This window comes from Heptranchias perlo, chromosome 20 (genome assembly GCF_035084215.1).
Source record: "Heptranchias perlo isolate sHepPer1 chromosome 20, sHepPer1.hap1, whole genome shotgun sequence".
Classification (NCBI taxonomy): domain Eukaryota; kingdom Metazoa; phylum Chordata; class Chondrichthyes; order Hexanchiformes; family Hexanchidae; genus Heptranchias; species Heptranchias perlo.
In genome coordinates this window covers 26,165,797-26,182,171 of record NC_090344.1, presented here as the reverse complement: position 1 = coordinate 26,182,171, position 16,375 = coordinate 26,165,797, and the positions used below count along the sequence as shown (strand labels likewise).

General features: G+C 43.5%; 5 non-coding genes across 5 annotated transcripts; 4 read left to right on the top strand and 1 right to left on the bottom strand.

Moving 5' to 3' along the window:
• Window positions 1-4,314: 4,314 nt before the first annotated feature.
• trnar-ucu (transfer RNA arginine (anticodon UCU)) lies at window positions 4,315-4,406 on the bottom strand. Its single transcript is given in 2 exon segments — window positions 4,315-4,350; window positions 4,370-4,406. It is a non-coding gene; the product is annotated as a tRNA-Arg (tRNA).
• Window positions 4,407-10,949: 6,543 nt separating this feature from the next.
• On the top strand, window positions 10,950-11,022 carry trnaf-gaa (transfer RNA phenylalanine (anticodon GAA)). Its single transcript has one exon. It is a non-coding gene; the product is annotated as a tRNA-Phe (tRNA).
• A 1,777-nt stretch (window positions 11,023-12,799) lies between these two features.
• On the top strand, window positions 12,800-12,872 carry trnaf-gaa (transfer RNA phenylalanine (anticodon GAA)). The gene has a single exon. It is a non-coding gene; the product is annotated as a tRNA-Phe (tRNA).
• Window positions 12,873-14,722: 1,850 nt separating this feature from the next.
• trnaf-gaa (transfer RNA phenylalanine (anticodon GAA)) lies at window positions 14,723-14,795 on the top strand. Its single transcript has one exon. It is a non-coding gene; the product is annotated as a tRNA-Phe (tRNA).
• A 971-nt stretch (window positions 14,796-15,766) lies between these two features.
• Window positions 15,767-15,839, top strand: trnaf-aaa (transfer RNA phenylalanine (anticodon AAA)). Its single transcript has one exon. It is a non-coding gene; the product is annotated as a tRNA-Phe (tRNA).
• Window positions 15,840-16,375: the final 536 nt, after the last annotated feature.

Here is a 16,375-nt window from a genome sequence, read left to right as displayed (position 1 = left end):
GTCAATGGGGACAGTTTCACTCGATCTACTCTGTCTAGGCCTTTCATGATTTTGAATATCTCTATCAAATCTCCTCTCAGCCTTCTCAGTTCCAAGGAGAACAATCCCAATTTCTTCAGTCTATCCATGTAATTTAAGTCCCTCATCCCTGGAATCATTGTAGTAAATCTCCTCTGCACCCTCTCAAGGCCTTCACATCCTTCCAAAAGTGCAGAACTGGACCCAATATTCCATTTGTGGCCGAAATAGTGTTTTATAAAGGTTCATCATGACTTCCTTGTTTTTGTACTCTATGCCCCTCTTTATAAAGCCCATGACCCCGTCTGCTTTTTAAACCACTTTCTCAACCTGCCCTGCCACTTTCAACGATTTGTGCACATATACCCCCAGATCGCTCTGTTCCTCTAACCCTTTTAGAATTGTGCCCTCTAGTTTATATTGCCTCTCCTCGTTTTTCCCACCGAAATGCATCACCTCGCATTGTTCAGTGTCAAACTTCATCTGCCACGTGTCCGTCCATGCCACCATCGTGTCCATATCCTCTTTAAGTCGATCCACCTCACTGTTCTCTACCCTTCCAAGATTTATTTCATCTGCAAATTTTGATATTGTACCCTTTACTCCCAAGTCCAAGTCATTAATATATATCAAGAAAAGTAGTGGTCCCAGCACCGACCCCTATGGAACACCATTGCCCACCTCCCTCTCGTCCGAAAAACAACCATTCACCACAACTCTCTGTTTCCTGTCATTTAGCCAGTGCTGCATCCATGTTGCTATTGCCCCCTTTATTCCATGGGCTGCAATCTTGATAGCAAGCCTACCACGTGGCACTTTATCAAACCCTTTTTGAAAGTCCATGTACACCACGTCAACTGCATTGACCTCATCTACCCTCTCTGTTACCTCATCAAACAACTCTATCCAGTTGGTTAAACACGATTTGCCTTTAACAAATCCGTGCTGGCATTCCGTAATCAATCCACACTCGTCCAAGTGACTGTTAATTCTGTCTCGGATTATCATTTCCAAAACTTTCCCCATCACCGAGGTTAAACTGACTGGCCTATAATTGCTGGGTTTATCTTTACACCATTTTTTTGAACAAGGTTGTAACCTTTGCAACTCTCCAGTCCTCTGGCACCATCCCCATATCGAAGGATGTCTGGAAGATTATTGCCAGTACCTCTGCAATGTCCCCCTTTACTTCCCTCAGCATCCTCGTTGTGCATCCTATCCAGACTAGGTGACTTGTCTATTTTAAGTACAGCAAGCCTTTCTAGTACCTCTTCTTTCTCATTTTTTAGCCCATCCAGTATCTTAACTATATCTTCCTTTATCGAGAATCTAGCAGCATCTTCTTCCTTGGTAAAGAAAAATGCGAAGTACTCATTTAGTTCCTCTGCCATGCCCACTGCCTCCATGAGTAGATCTCCTTTATGGTCCCTAATCGTCCCCGCCCCTCCTCTTACGACCCGTTTACTGTTAACAATACTTTTTGATTCCATTTTATGTTTTCCGCTATTCTTATGCTCTCTCTTTGCCCCTCTTATTTCCTTTTTCACTTCCCCTCTGAACTTTCTACATTCTCTCTGGTTGGTACTTGTTTTATCAACCTGACACCTGTCATACGCCACTTTTTCCCGCTTCATCTTACTCTCTATCTCTCTTATTATTCGGGGAGCTCTGGCTTTAGTTGCCCTACCTTTCTACCTCGTTGGAATGTACCTTCTCTCTATCCGAATCATCTTTTTAAAAGCCGCCCACTGTCCAATTATACTTTTGCCTGACAACCTTTAATTCCAATTTACCGGGGCCAGATCTGTTCTCATCCCACTGAAATTGACCCTCCTCCAATTGAGTATTTTTACTTTAGAGTGGACAGAGTCCATTTCCAAAGCTATTCTAATCCTTATGAATCTGATCGCTGCTCCCTAAATGCTCCCCCACTGACACTTGCTCCACTTGGCCCGCCTCATTCCTTTGAACCAAGTCCAGCAATGCCTCCTTCCTCAGTGGGCCAGAAACGTACTGGTCGAGAAAGTTATCCTGAACACATTTCACAAATTCTTCCTCTTCTTTGCGCCTTATATTATTGTTATCCCAGTTTATATTAGGATAGCTGAAATCCCCTGTTATCACTACTCGATGGCTTTTGCACCTCTCTGTATCTTCCCTGTAAATTTGCTCCTCTATATCCGTCCCACTAGCTGGTGGCCCATAGAATACACCAAGTAGTGTAATCGCACCCCTATTGTTCCTTAACTCGAACTCAGTAACCAGGAGAAATTCCCTCGTTCCTGGGAACTTTGTATTAAGCAGAAGTTAGCAGCAAAAAGTGTTTGAGGTGGGACTGCGAAATGCTTAATCAGTCGGCACCCTCTAAAACAGAGCTCCAAGTGTCGGTTTAAATAAAGTCCTGAACTGACAGAGCGGCGGGCAGATGAGGATTGAATTAAATCCCAATTCACTGAAGCTAAACAAGGTTTAAATAAGTGAATCTGACAGGAGTGGGATTCCTGAGCTTGTGTGTGAGCTGAAACTGGATCGGTCCCGTTCTGTAAAGAAATAATGGCAGGCGGCTCCCAGACAGGGCTCAGGCCGGGACTGGCAGCTCTCCGCTGGTAACGGCTGGATGAGAGAGCAGGGCTCCTGCGCTGTTGCGGCTGCTGCTTCCGTTTCTTCGAGTCCCTGTGGCGGTCGGTACCGATCTCCCTCCAATGGATACGGCTCCATCTACTTGCTGATGACCACGTAGCGCAACCGTAGCGCATCTGACTCCAGATTAGAATAGATGCGTGCTCAAATCACGTTTCAGTATTACTCTGTTTTGACGCGGGGCAGTCTTTTCGGGATGGTCTGTTCACTGTATGTAAAATAATATTTATCATAGAATGAACACACCGGAGAAGGAGATCATTCGACCGATCAATTCCTTACCTGCGTTTTGCAAGAGCAATCCCATTGGTCCCATTCCCCGGCCCTTTCCCCGTGACCCTGTATTTTCCCCTTCAAGTATTTATCAAATTCCTTTTTGAAAGCCACGATTGAATCTGCTTCCACCACCCTTTCAGGCAGCGCATTCCAGATCATAACCATTCACTGCGTAAAAAAAGGATTTTCCTCATGTCGCCTTTGGTTCTTTTGCCAATCACCTCAAATCTGGGTCCTCTGGTTCTCGACACTTCCGCCAATGGGAACAGCTTCTCTTTATTAACTTTATCTAAACCCTTCATGACTTTGAACACTTCTAGCAAATCTCCTCTGAACCTTCTCTGCTCTAAGGAGAACAACCCCAGCACGGCGTAAATGTGGTCAATTAGCTCCAATTTATTTATTTGGGCATTAAACAAAAAGTGAAAGACTGACAAGGCGTTGTCCGAACGGAAATCACTGCTTTAAGATAATAAATCCAATCGCTGCGTGGACGCTGGGTTCAAATCTTACTACTGATAGAATTTCTGGCAATGTTCATTTTGACCTGTTCGCAGAAAACCCGATTGTCGTGCGATGGAGCAGAGGATGTGCAAGAAGCTGGAAGTGGAAGTGCAGATATTAGTTTCATCACGGGGACAGGACACGTTTCCACAGGTAAGGGCCTCTTACCTTATGATTCTTTCCAGCAGAGTGGGACAGGTGATCAGAGTGACCGGACTCCAGCGGCGCAATCGGTCAGTGAGCGTTCCTTCCATGACAGTGCAGGATCGGGAAATGCCGTGGTTGTTAATTCGAGTCTCAGCAAGGTCAAACAATCCTTTTGCTCGTGAACATTTCAACCGGAGTTGAAGGTACAATTGGTGTGTTCCAAAATGCATCTACTTATTTGAATTGCCATGTGGGTCCTCCAGTCTGCGCTGTTGCAATAGCAGATGAGATGTTTAGCATTACTTGTTTTCCGGAGGGAGGCTGCGGAATTGGAACCACAAACTATGATTTTGATCCATCTAAATTTCAGGGATTTAACTGGAGATTTAAACCAGCGGGTTAGACCGCTCAGGCAGGACACTTTCCATCTTGCGATTTTTAGGAGCCACTTTTACAGGAATAGAATTACTGCAAGCAAGAATTCTACCCCTGAAGCACCAATGCTGTCACGGCAGCCTGATGCATGTGTCCAGTTGGAAACCTGTCTGAAGGAACATGCAGTATGACAGAGCCGGAAGTCCAGCGGATTGACATTCGGTCTGAGCAGATGTTGAGTCTCCTCCTTGAGAATGTTTCGCCAATCTTCCCGTCCTTCACGGACATCAATGATCCTGTTGCGGTTTTGCTGCAAAATTTCACTTCCCAGTTCCCGATCCCTGAACTAAAATCCAACTCTGGTGGGACTCGAACCCACAACCTTTGGATGTCTCCTCAAACCCTTAAGTAGAAGTCCAACACGCTATCCATTGCGCCACAGAGTCAGTTATGCAATGTGAGGCAGAGCGGGGATCCTGTGCTGTGGTTGAGGCGGTCAGGCTGCTCCAGCTTCCGCCTCTCACATTCCGAGAGCCGCGGCGGCAGTCTGCACCGATCGCCCTCCAATGGATCCGGCTCCAGCCGCTTGTTGTGGGCCTGGTGCAAGAACAGTCGCGTCTGACTCCAAATCAGAAGGCTGTGTGTTTTGAAACAGGTTGATATCGCAGCATTTTCACTGTGGCTCAGGGTCCTGCCGACTGATTTTAGATCGGGACAGTGTTTTGGGGATGGGATGTTCAGTGTTTGTGCAACAATATCAAAATGAAATTTGAGACATTAATGAGATTTTTTTCTGTTACTTTCGATTTACACCCTCACCAGTTTTATGTCGAAACAGTTAACAATGTTTAATCGATGTGGTGTACAGTGTTTGTGGAATCAGTGCAATTAAATTTGATACTTTCATCTATTCCTTCTCTAACCCAAACTCTTATCATCAGATTTGTAGCTTCACCCAGTTTCAAATAGGTTACTCAGTGATATAAAGAAGTCAGTAACAACCCCGAAACCTCAGCGGGTATATTTGTTCCAAGGCTTTGTGATGGTCGCGATTTCCATGCAAATTTTCAATCAGCAAATCCCAAAGGGTGTTTTGGGTTTGACAAACTAATTTAAGTACTTGACTGGTTCCTGGAAATGATCCAATGGGGATTTCCTTACCTGTACAGATATAGAAATAAATACATTCCATCATTTCACAAATTACAGTTGCGTAAATAAATATATCGCGATATCCAACATGGAAAATCAGCTCTTCAAATTCATAAACAAATTTCCTCATTTTATTTGATTAATCCACTTCCGTTTCAATGTAGAACATATATTCAGAGCATCCCTCTAAACTTAAAGAATGGTAAAACAATTGCAGATTTTACAAACCCATAACATGCTATCGTGTAAGTAAGATTAAGGCCTACTTTGTGAAATGTTTATTCTAATTGTCGTTATGATGTTACGAAAAGTATTTCTCGATGTTCGTCCCCAACTTAACAGAGAAACTAAGATGAAAAACGAAAGGATTTTTCAAAAACTATTTGGAGCGATTTGATCGGTTCCCCTTCTCCTTTCTTTAATTGTTCCCTTTTGCTAATTGTTCATCTTGATCCGTTTGCTTCATTTTTTCCTCAGTCATTTATTGTGAATTTTATATCCGTTAACGTTCTTAAATATTTGATTTGTTTGTTCCCTTCCTCTTGAATTGTGATTTGTTGACCTTCAGGTCAAAGTCTGAAACAGAAATGTGTTTATATTCAGGCGTGACTCTGCAGTATGAGACGGAGAGGTGATGCCGGATGTGTGACCGAGAGAACAACTGCTGGAGGCAGAACTGTCCGTAACCTAACATACCCCGTGTGGCATTGCTCATGGTAGGTCGGATGACAATGTTTTATATTGACTGAACGGCTATGTATATAACACAAAACGGATTTTACTGCTGCTTTAACTGGACAAAGTATAATCACCATTAATGACCAAAGTCTCAGATCAGTTAGAATTGAATTACTGTTGGTGAGGGGAGTTTGTACATTGGAAGGAGTTTATACATTTACAGCTCCAGGTAAAACTGGAAACCTCCCTCGCCTGCAGGTTACGTCACCACGAGGTGTCCACCTTCCTTTGCGCTTCTGGACTTCTGAAGTGTGATTGAACCTTACCAAAAGTTTCCTATAATTAGTGAGGAAGGAAGGTATCAGTGTAAATGTGAGATCCAAACGTGGATGTTTCACTGGGTACCATGGGAACGAGATACACTGCTCATTCCAGTTATTTGTCCAGCAGGAAACAGAAATCCTTCTCTTCAACTGTACTCGCCCGAAGGAAAAGGAAACAAACAAAACTGCTCAGTTCTTTGTTTTAGCTTCTTCTGCTGTTTTACGTTCACTCACCGAGAAAGCGACAGAGAGAGACTGAGAGATTGGATTGGCTTTTTCACTTTATAATCTATTACACTTTGTCATTATTATAAGAGACGGTTCCACCCAACTGTCCTGTGCCTGACATTCTCATTGATACTAAGATGTGCTTTAAATGAGTTTCTACTAATTACACATTGCGGATAAAAGCTGAACGCCGAAAACTGCTCTGAAACCAGCTTTGCTTCGCAACCTTTCATGGAGATTGGTTGCTGGTTGCAGTTAAAGGAGTTTGTAAAATAAGCCCACGAGTGCATTATCCTGAAAACGTGTTTTGGACACATTCGCAGCTCAAATATATTGCATTAAATACAACAAATATACAAATACGTCACATGTGTTAAGATTAACACATAATGATACGAGGAAGGAGGCATTGGTGGATCTGGTTCTGGAGAATGAGGTGGGTCGATTGGAGCAAGTGTCAGTGTCAGATTTATTGAACGGTGATCATAGTATCATAAGATTTAGATGAGTTATGGTGAAGGAGAAGGAGCAATCTCGAGTAAAGTACTTAACAGGAGAAGGGCCAATTTTAATGGGTTGAGAACGTACCTGGCCCGTGTAAATTGGAATCAAAGATTGGCAGGCTAAAATATAATTGAACAATGGGTGGAGGAGATGTTTCGGGTCCAGATTAGGTAGATTCCCAAGAGGGGCGAAGGTAGGGCCTGAGATCGCTGGATGACGAAAGAGATAGGGGGTACAATGAAGCAGATAAAGAGGGTTTATGATAGATATCAGTTTGACAATACAAGTGAGAACCAGGCTGAATATAGGAAGTACCGTGAAAAAGTAAATAAGAGGGGCAAAGAGAGAATATGAACATAGTTTGCCGGCTAACATAAAAGTTAATCCAAAAGTCTTCGACAGGCATTTAAATAATGAAAGGTTCATAATAGGAGGGGTGTGGCCGATTCGGGACCAAAAAGGAGATCTACGCATGGAGGCAGAAAGCGTGACTGAGGCACTAAAAGAGTACTTTGCATCTGTCTCTACCAAGGAAGAAGATGCTGCCAAAGTCACAGTAAAAAGGGAGGTAGTTGAGACACTGGATGTGGTGAAAATTGATACAGAGGAGGCACTTGAAAGGCTGGCTATGCTTAAAGTTGATAATTCACCCGGACCGGATGGGATGCTTTCAAGGTTGCTGAGGGAGTGGAAGGGTGGAAATTTCAGAGGTCCTGGTCATAATCTTCCAATCCGCCTTAGATGCGGGGGTGATGCCAGAGGACTGGATGATTACAAATGTTAGATCCTTGTTCAAAAAGAGTGTAAGGATAAACTCAACAACAACAGGCCAGTAACATTAAACTCGGTGGTGGGAAAGCTTTTATAAACGATGATCCGGGCCAAAATGAATAGTCACTTGGGCAAGTGTGGATTAATAAACGAAAGCCAGCATGGGTTTGTTAAAGGCAAATCGTGTTTAACTTGATTAAGTTTTTTGATGTGGTAACAGAGAGGGTTGATGAGGGCAATGCGGTTGATAAAGTGCCACAACAACAACAACATCAACAACGACGACGACTTGCATTTATTTCGGTCCTTTAACGTAATGAAACGACCCAAGGCGACTCACAGGAGAGATTATCAAACACAATTTCACACTGAGCCACATAAGGAGGTATTCGGACAGATGAACAAAAGCTTGGTTGAAGAGGTAGGTTTTAAGGAGCATCTTAAACGAGGAGAGAGAGGTAGAGAGGCGGTGAGGTTTAGGGAGGGAATTCCAGAGCTTAGGGCCGAGGCAGCTGAAGGCACGGCCGCCAATCGTGGAGCAATTAAAATCGGGGATGCAAAAGAAGGAAGAATTGGAGGAGCGCTAAAATCTCGGAGGGTTGTAGGGCTGGAGGAGGTTACAGAGACAGGGAGGGGCGAAGCCATAGAGGCATTTGAAAAGAAGGATGAGAATTGTAGGGCTGGAGGAGGTTGCAGAGATAGGGATAGGCGAAGAGATGGAGGGATTTGAAAACATGGATGAGCATTTTTAAATCGAGGCTTTCCCGGACTGGGAGCCAATGTAGGTTAGTGATCACAGGGGAGGTGGGACAACGGAACTTGTTGAGCGTTAGGATACGGGCAGCAGAGTTTTGGCCTCCTTCCCTCCTCGAACGATTCTATGATTTGTCAAGCTCAAATGCTTGCTACTTCAGTAAGAGTTCCGCCTGTGCAAAGAACGAGCATTTCAGCAGTCCTTTCCTTGTTGGCTCCGGAATTAATACAAATACGGCCCTGCCTTACTTTGTTGTTTAATTCACAAATGAGGTAAATATCAGATGGAACAAAAAGGCGCCGCTGGCAATCGAACCTTGGATCTCTTGTGACAAAAAAGGCAATTTGCCCAGCTTTTGCAAATTAAGGAGACAAATTAAGTTGCAACGACTCCACCTCCTCTTCCTGATATCGACCTATCACTGTCTGTTAGCGTTTGAGGCAGTTTATATTTTTCTATTTCTCTTCTCCATTTCGCTGTGTTTACCGATACTCTGTATCTCTCGCTGTGTTTACCGATACTCTGTATCTCTCGCTGTGTTTACCGATACTCTGTATCTCTCGCTGTGTTGACCGATACTCTGTATCTCTCGCTGTGTTTACCGATACCCTGTATCTCTCGCTGTGTTTACCGATACTCTGTATCTCTCGCTGTGTTCATCTCTCTGTGTCAATCCGTGGGCTAATTCTGAATGAACAATGAAATAAATGAGGAGTTTTAGACAATTCTCCCTCTGACACTGAGGAACCAATGAGCGAAATTTTACAATAAGATACTGTTTATTGTGAAGCAGCAAAGAAAACATTTCATTTTGAACGACTGAAGTTCAGTTATGCGCAAACAGAAACTGTGACCACAACGTGTTTGCAACAAGCCGCCTTTTAAGCTGATGTCAGACACACTAACATTGCAGCACGAGGTGCAGGCACCGCACTGATAACCTCCATGTGTATACGGGCAGATCAGACACTTCGTGCGACACAAGATCTTTCCAATCCCCGCCAGCTCCTGGGCACCGAGACATCCGTCAGAAGCAGCATTCACCGCCAGGACAAATATCGTGCCCCCTTTGCCAGACTTCAGAAAATTTAATGCTGAAAATACAAAACAGGATGGACAGTATCTGGAAAACAGTTAAACTTTCAGTGTTCAGTCTTTGGTAAGGACGAGAAACATAACTTTGAGTAGATATTAAGTGGATGTCAATAAGAGTGCGCTGTTGTTTTATAAAGTGTGGGAGTCCATATATGAATACGATGAACACATATGAACTGTGGGTGTGTATGTATGAGTGTGATATTTATATATGATCTGTGGGTGTGTATGTATGAGTGCGATATTTATATATGATCTGTGGGTGTGTATATATGAGTGTGATGTTTATATATGAACTGTGGGTGTGTATATATGAGTGTGATATTTATATATGATCTGTGGGTGTGTATGTATGAGTGCGATATTTATATATGATCTGTGGGTGTGTATATATGAGTGTGATGTTTATATATGAACTGTGGGTGTGTATATATGAGTGTGATGTTTATATATGAACTGTGGGTGTGTATATATGAGTGTGATGTTTATATATGAACTGTGGGTGTGCATATATGAGTGTGATGTTTATATATGAACTGTGGGGGTGTATATATGAGTGTGATGTTTATATATGAACTGTGGGGGTGTATATATGAGTGTGATGTTTATATATGAACTGTGGGGGTGTATATATGAGTGTGATGTTTATATATGAACTGTGGGGTGTATATATGAGTGCGATGTTTATAATATTTAGAGGATGACAACTCTGGTTCCATTCGCCTGTCTGATACCTCTTGAGCCCACCTTACCTTCTTTGATTTTCCCTGAGTTCCTCATCTTCTCTGATACCCTCAGAGAGTCCTTTACACTATTTGAACCTTGTCAGCGCCGTTTACACTCTCTGATACCCGCTGAGTGCCCCTCACCCACTGATACGCCCTGAGCGTCCTTACACTCCCTGATACTATCTGGCAGTCCTTCCCCTCTGTGAGATCTCACTATACTCTCTGATACCCTCTGACTCTCCCTTCCCCTCTCTGAGATCCCCTTGCCCAAATGGATCGCCACTAAGAAGCCATTAGACGTCCTGATGCCTTCTCAGAACCCGTTACCGTCGTTGCTATCAAAGTACAGTGTAACTTCACAGGTGGATCTACCGGTTTGTGTTAAGGATGAGATGCAGAGTTTGTTCGGTTGCTGTTGCTTCCGCCTGTCCCATCCGAGAGCTCTATCGGCAGTCGGTACCGATCTCCCTCCAATGAACTGGATGTGGATGTATGAATGCGTTGTGGTTTTATAAACTGTGGGAGTGTATCGATGAGTGTGATATTTATATGAAGTGTGGGTGTGTATATATGAGTGCGATTTTATATATGAGCTGTGGGTGTGTATTTATGAGTGCGATCTTTATATATGAGCTGTGGGTGTGTATATATGAATGAGATTTTTTCTATGAATTGCGGAATGAACCGGAGGGGAAATGCCTCCTGGAGTTATATTTTCTTCCAAGACAATGACATAAAGTTAATTGTTGAAAAGGGGCTGAAATAGCTCAGTTGGGAGAGCGTTAGACTGAAGATCTAAAGGTCCTTGGTTCAATCCCGAGTTTCGGCAGGTTCCTGATTATTTAGTTTCTTCTTCCTTGCTTCGATTCTCGCGTTTATTTGCAGGAACATTTGATACCCGCCACTGAAGAATTGGGGATGGAATCGAGAGGCATCAAGAATGGGAAATATTTATGCCGTCTATATTTGGCTTTGATTTCTCTCATACCTTCTGCTTTTTTCTCATGGATTTTTCACTCTCGGTGCCGCTAACATTGCAGCACCAGGTGTCGGCACCGCGCTGATGATCTTCATGTGAATCCGCGCCTTTCAGACAGTTCGTGTGACACAAGAACGTTCCAATCCCGGCCAGTTCCAAGACACTGACTCCTCCGTCGAAGCAGCTTTCACCGCCAGGACCGATATCGCGCTCCCTTTGCCGTACTTCAGCAAATTTAACGCTGAAAATACAAAACAGGACGGAAAGTATCTGGAAAGCTGTTAAACTTTCAGTGTTCAGATTTTAATGAGAACTATAAACAGGGCTTTGGGTAGATATTAGGTGCGTGTGCAGTAAGAGTGCGCTGTTGTTTTATAAAGTGTGGGAGTCTATATATGAATTCGATGTTCACACATGAACTGTGGGTGTGTGTAAATGAGTGCGATGTGTATCTATGAACTGTGGGTGTGTATATATGAATGTGATGTTAATATGTGAACTGTGGGTGTGTATATATGAGTTCGATGTTCACATATGAACTGTGGGTGTGTATATATGAGTGCGATGTTTATATATGAACTGTGGGTGTGTATATATGAGTGCGATGTTTATATATGAGCAATTGGAGTTCATATATGAGTGCAATATTTATATATGATCTGCGGGAGTGCATACGGAGGTGCGATGTTTATATATGAACAATGGGAGTGTATACATGAGTGCGATGTTTATAATATTAAGAGGATGACATCTCTGGATCCATTCGCCTATCTGATACCTCCTGAGCCCACCTGACCCTCTTTGATTCTCCCTGAGCTTCTCATCTTCTCTGATACGCTCAGAGAGTCCATTATCTTCTTTGAAATTTGTAAGCGCCCTTTACACTCTCTGATACCCGCTGAGTGCCCCGCACCCACTGATACGCTCTGAGCGTCCTTGCACTCTCTGAATCCCTCTGGCAGTCCTTCCCCTCTGTGAGATCTCAATATACTCTCTGATACCCTCTGACTGTCCCTTACCCTCTCTGAGCCCCATTACACTCTCTGATGCCCTCTGACTGTCCCTTCCCCTCTCTGAGCCCCATCACACTCTCTGAAGCCCTCTGACGGTCCCTTCCCCTCTCTGAGATCACCTTGCCCAAATGGATCGCCACTCAGAAGCCATTGGACGTCCTGGTGCCTTCTCAGAACCCGTTACCGTCCTTGCTATCAAAGTACGGTGTAACTTCACAGGTGAATCTACCGGTCTGTGTTAAGAATGAGATCCAGAGTTTGTTCGGTTGCTGTTGCTTCCGCCTGTCCCATCCGAGAGCTCGATCGGCAGTCGGAACCGATCTCCCTCCAATAAACTGGGTGTGGATGTCTGAATGCGTTGTGGTTTTATAAACTGTGTGAGTGCATCGATGAGTGTGATACTTATATGAACTGTGGGTGTGTATATATGAGTGTGATCTTTATATATGAACTGTGGGTGTGTATATATGAGTGCAATGTTTATATATGAACTGTGGGTGTGTGTATGAGTGCGATTTTTTTTTTATGAATTGCGGAATGAACAGGAGGGGAAATGCCCCCTGGGGTTATATTTTCTTCCACGACAATGACATAAAGTAAACTTTTGACAAGGGGCTGAAATAGCTCAGTTGGGCGAGCGTTAGACTGAAAATCTAAAGGTTCTTGGTTCAATCCCGAGTTTCGGTCGTTTCTGGTGATTCAGTTTCTTCTTCCTTGCTTCGATTCTCGCATTTCTTCACACTAACATTTGACACCAGCCACTGAAGGATTGGGGATGGAATCGAGAGGCATCAAGGATGGGAAATATTAATGGCGGCTTTATTTGGCTTTGATTTCTCATACACCTTCTGCTTTTTTCTCTTGGTTTTTTCACTCTCAGTGCCGCTGACATTGGAGCAGGAGGTGTCGGCAGCGCGCTGCTGATCTTCATGTGAATCCGCGCCTTTCAGACACTTCGTGTGACACAAGAACGTTCCAATCCCGGCCAGTTCCAGGACACCGACTCCTCCGTCGAAGCAGCTTTCACCGCCAGGACCGATATCGCGCTCCCTTTGCCGTACGTCAGCAAATTTAACGCTGAAAATAAAAAACAGGACGGACAGTATCTGGAAAGCAGTTAAGCTTTCAGTGTTCAGATTTTAATAAGAACTATAAACAGGGCATTGGGTCGATATTAAGTGCGTGTGTAGTAAGAGTGCGCTGTTGCTTTATAAAGTGTGGGAGTCTATAAATGAATTCGATGTTCACACATGAACTGTGGGTGTGTATATATGAGTGCGATGTTCACATATGAACTGTGGTTGTGTCTATATGAGTGCGATGTTCACACATGATCTGTGGGTGTGTATATATGAGTTTGATGTTTATATATGAACGATGGGTGTTTATATATGAGTGCGATATTGATATATGAACTGGTGGTCCGTATATATGAGTCTGATGTTTATATATGAACTGTGGATGTGTATATATGAGTTTGATGTTTATATATGAACTGTGGGTGTGTATATATGAGTGTGATGTTTATATATGAACTGTGGGTGTGTATATATGAGTGTGATGTTTATATATGAACTATGGGTGTGTATATATGAGTGCGATGTTCACATATGAACTGTGGGTGTGTATATATGAGTGCGATGTTTATATATGATCTGCGGGAGTGCATACACGAGTGCGATGTTTATATATGAAGAATGGGAGTGTATACATTAGTGCGATGTTTATAATATTAAGAGGATGCCAACTCTGGATCCATTCGCCTATCTGACACCTCCTGAGCCCACCTTACCCTCTTTGATTCTCCCTGAGCTCTTCATCTTCTCTGATATTCTCAGAGAGTCCATTATCCTCTTTGAACCTTGTCAGCGCCCTTTACACTCCCTGATACCCGCTGAGTGCCCCTCACCCACTGATACGCCCTGAGCGTCCTTACACTCTCTGATACCCTCTGGCACTCCTTCCCCTCTGTGAGATCTCAATATACTCTCTGATACCCTCTGACTGTCCCTCACCCTCTCCGAGCCCCATGACACTCTCTGATGCCATCTGACTGTCCCTTCCCCTCTCTGAGAACCCCTTGCCCAAATGGATCGCCACTCAGAAGCCATTGGACATCCTGATGCCTTCGCAGAACCCGTTACCGTCCTTGCTATCAAAGTACGGTGTAACTTCACAGGTGGATCTACCGGTCTGTGTTAAGGATGAGATGCAGAGTTTTTTCGGTTGCTGTTGATTCCGACTGTCCCATCCGAGAGCTCGATGGGCAGTCGGTACCGATCTCCCTTCAATGAACTGGATGTGGATGGATGAATGCGTTGTGGTTGTATAAACTGTGGGAGTGTATCGATGAGTGCGATGTTTATATATGAACTCTGGGTGTGTATATATGAGTGCGATCATTATATATGAGCTGTGGGTGTGTATATATGAGTGCGATTTTTTTTTATGAATTGCGGAATGAACAGGAGGGGAAATGTCCCCTGGGGTTATATTTTCTTCCACGACAATGACATAAAGTAAACTTTTGACAAGGGGCCGAAATAGCTCAGTTGGGAGAGCGTTAGACTGAAGATCTAAAGGTCCTTGGTTCAATCCCGAGTTTCGGCATTTCCTGCTTATTTAGTTTCTTCTTCCTTGCTTCGATTCTCGCATTTATTTGCAGTAACATTTGATAACGGCCACTGAAGGATTGGGGGTGGAATCGAGAGGCATCAAGGATGGGAAATATTTATGGTGTCCACATTTGGCTTTGATTTCTCTCATACCTTCTGCCTTTTTCTCTTGTTTTTTTCACTCTCGGTGCCGCGAACATTGCAGCACCAGGTGTCGGCACCGCGCTGATGATCTTCATGTGAATCCGCGCCTTTCAGACAGTTCATGTGAAACACGAACGTTCCAATCCCGGCCAGTTTATAGACACCGACTCCTCCGTCGAAGCAGCTTTCACCACCAGGACCGATATCGCGCTCCCTTTGCCGGACTTCAGCAAATTTAAAGCTGAAAATACAAAACAGGACTGACAGTATCTGGAAAACAGTTAAACTTTCAGTGTTCAGATTTTAATAAGAACTATAAACAGGGCTTTGGGTAGATATTAAGGGCGTGTGCAGTAAGAGTGCGCTGTTGTTTTATAAAGTGTGGGAGTCGAAATATGAATTCGATGTTCACACATGAACTGTGGGTGTGTATATATGAGTTTGATGTTTATGTATGAACGATGGGTGTTTATATATGAGTGTGATATTTATATATGAACTGTGGGTGTGTATATATGAGTGTGATGTTTATATATGAACTGTGGGTGTGTATATATGAGTGTGATATTTATATATGAACTGTGGGTGTGTATATATGAGTGCGCTCTTTATATATGAGTTGTGGGTGTGTATATATGAGTGCGATGTTTATATATGAAATGTGGGTTTGTGTATATGAGTGTGATGTTTATATATGTGCTGTGGGTGTGTATCTGTGAGTGCGATTTTTTATACGAATTGCGGAATGAACAGGAGGGGAAATGCCTCCTGGATTTATATTTTCTTCCAAGACAATGACATAAAGTAAATTTTTGACAAAGGGCCGAAATAGCTCAGTTGGGAGAGCGTTGGACTAAAAATCTAAAGGTCCTTGGTTCAATTTCGAGTTTCGGCAGTTTTTGGTTATTTAGTTTCTTCTTCCTTGCTTCGATTCTCGCATTTATTTACAGTAACATTTGATACCCGCAACTGAAGAATTGGTGATGGAATCGAGTGGCATCAAGGATGGGAAATATTAATGGTGTCTATATTTGGCTTTGATTTCTCTCATACCTTCTGCCTTTTTCTCTTGGTTTTGTCACTCTCTTTGCCGCGAACATTGCAGCACCAGGTGTCGGCTCCGCGCTGATGATCTTCATGTGAATGCGCGCCTTTCAGACAGTTCGTGTGACACAAGAACGTTAAACTCCCGGCCAGTTCCAAGGCACTGACTCCTCCGTCGAAGCAGCTTTCACCACCAGGACCGATATCGCGCTCCCTTTGCCGTAATTCTGCAAATGTATCGCTGAAAATCCAGAACAGGACGGACAATATCTGGAAAACAGTTAAAATTTCAGTGTTCAGATTTTAATGAGAACTATGAAGAGGGCTTTGGGTTGATATTAGGTGCGTGTGTAGTAAGAGTGCGCTGTTGTTTTATAAAGTGTGGGA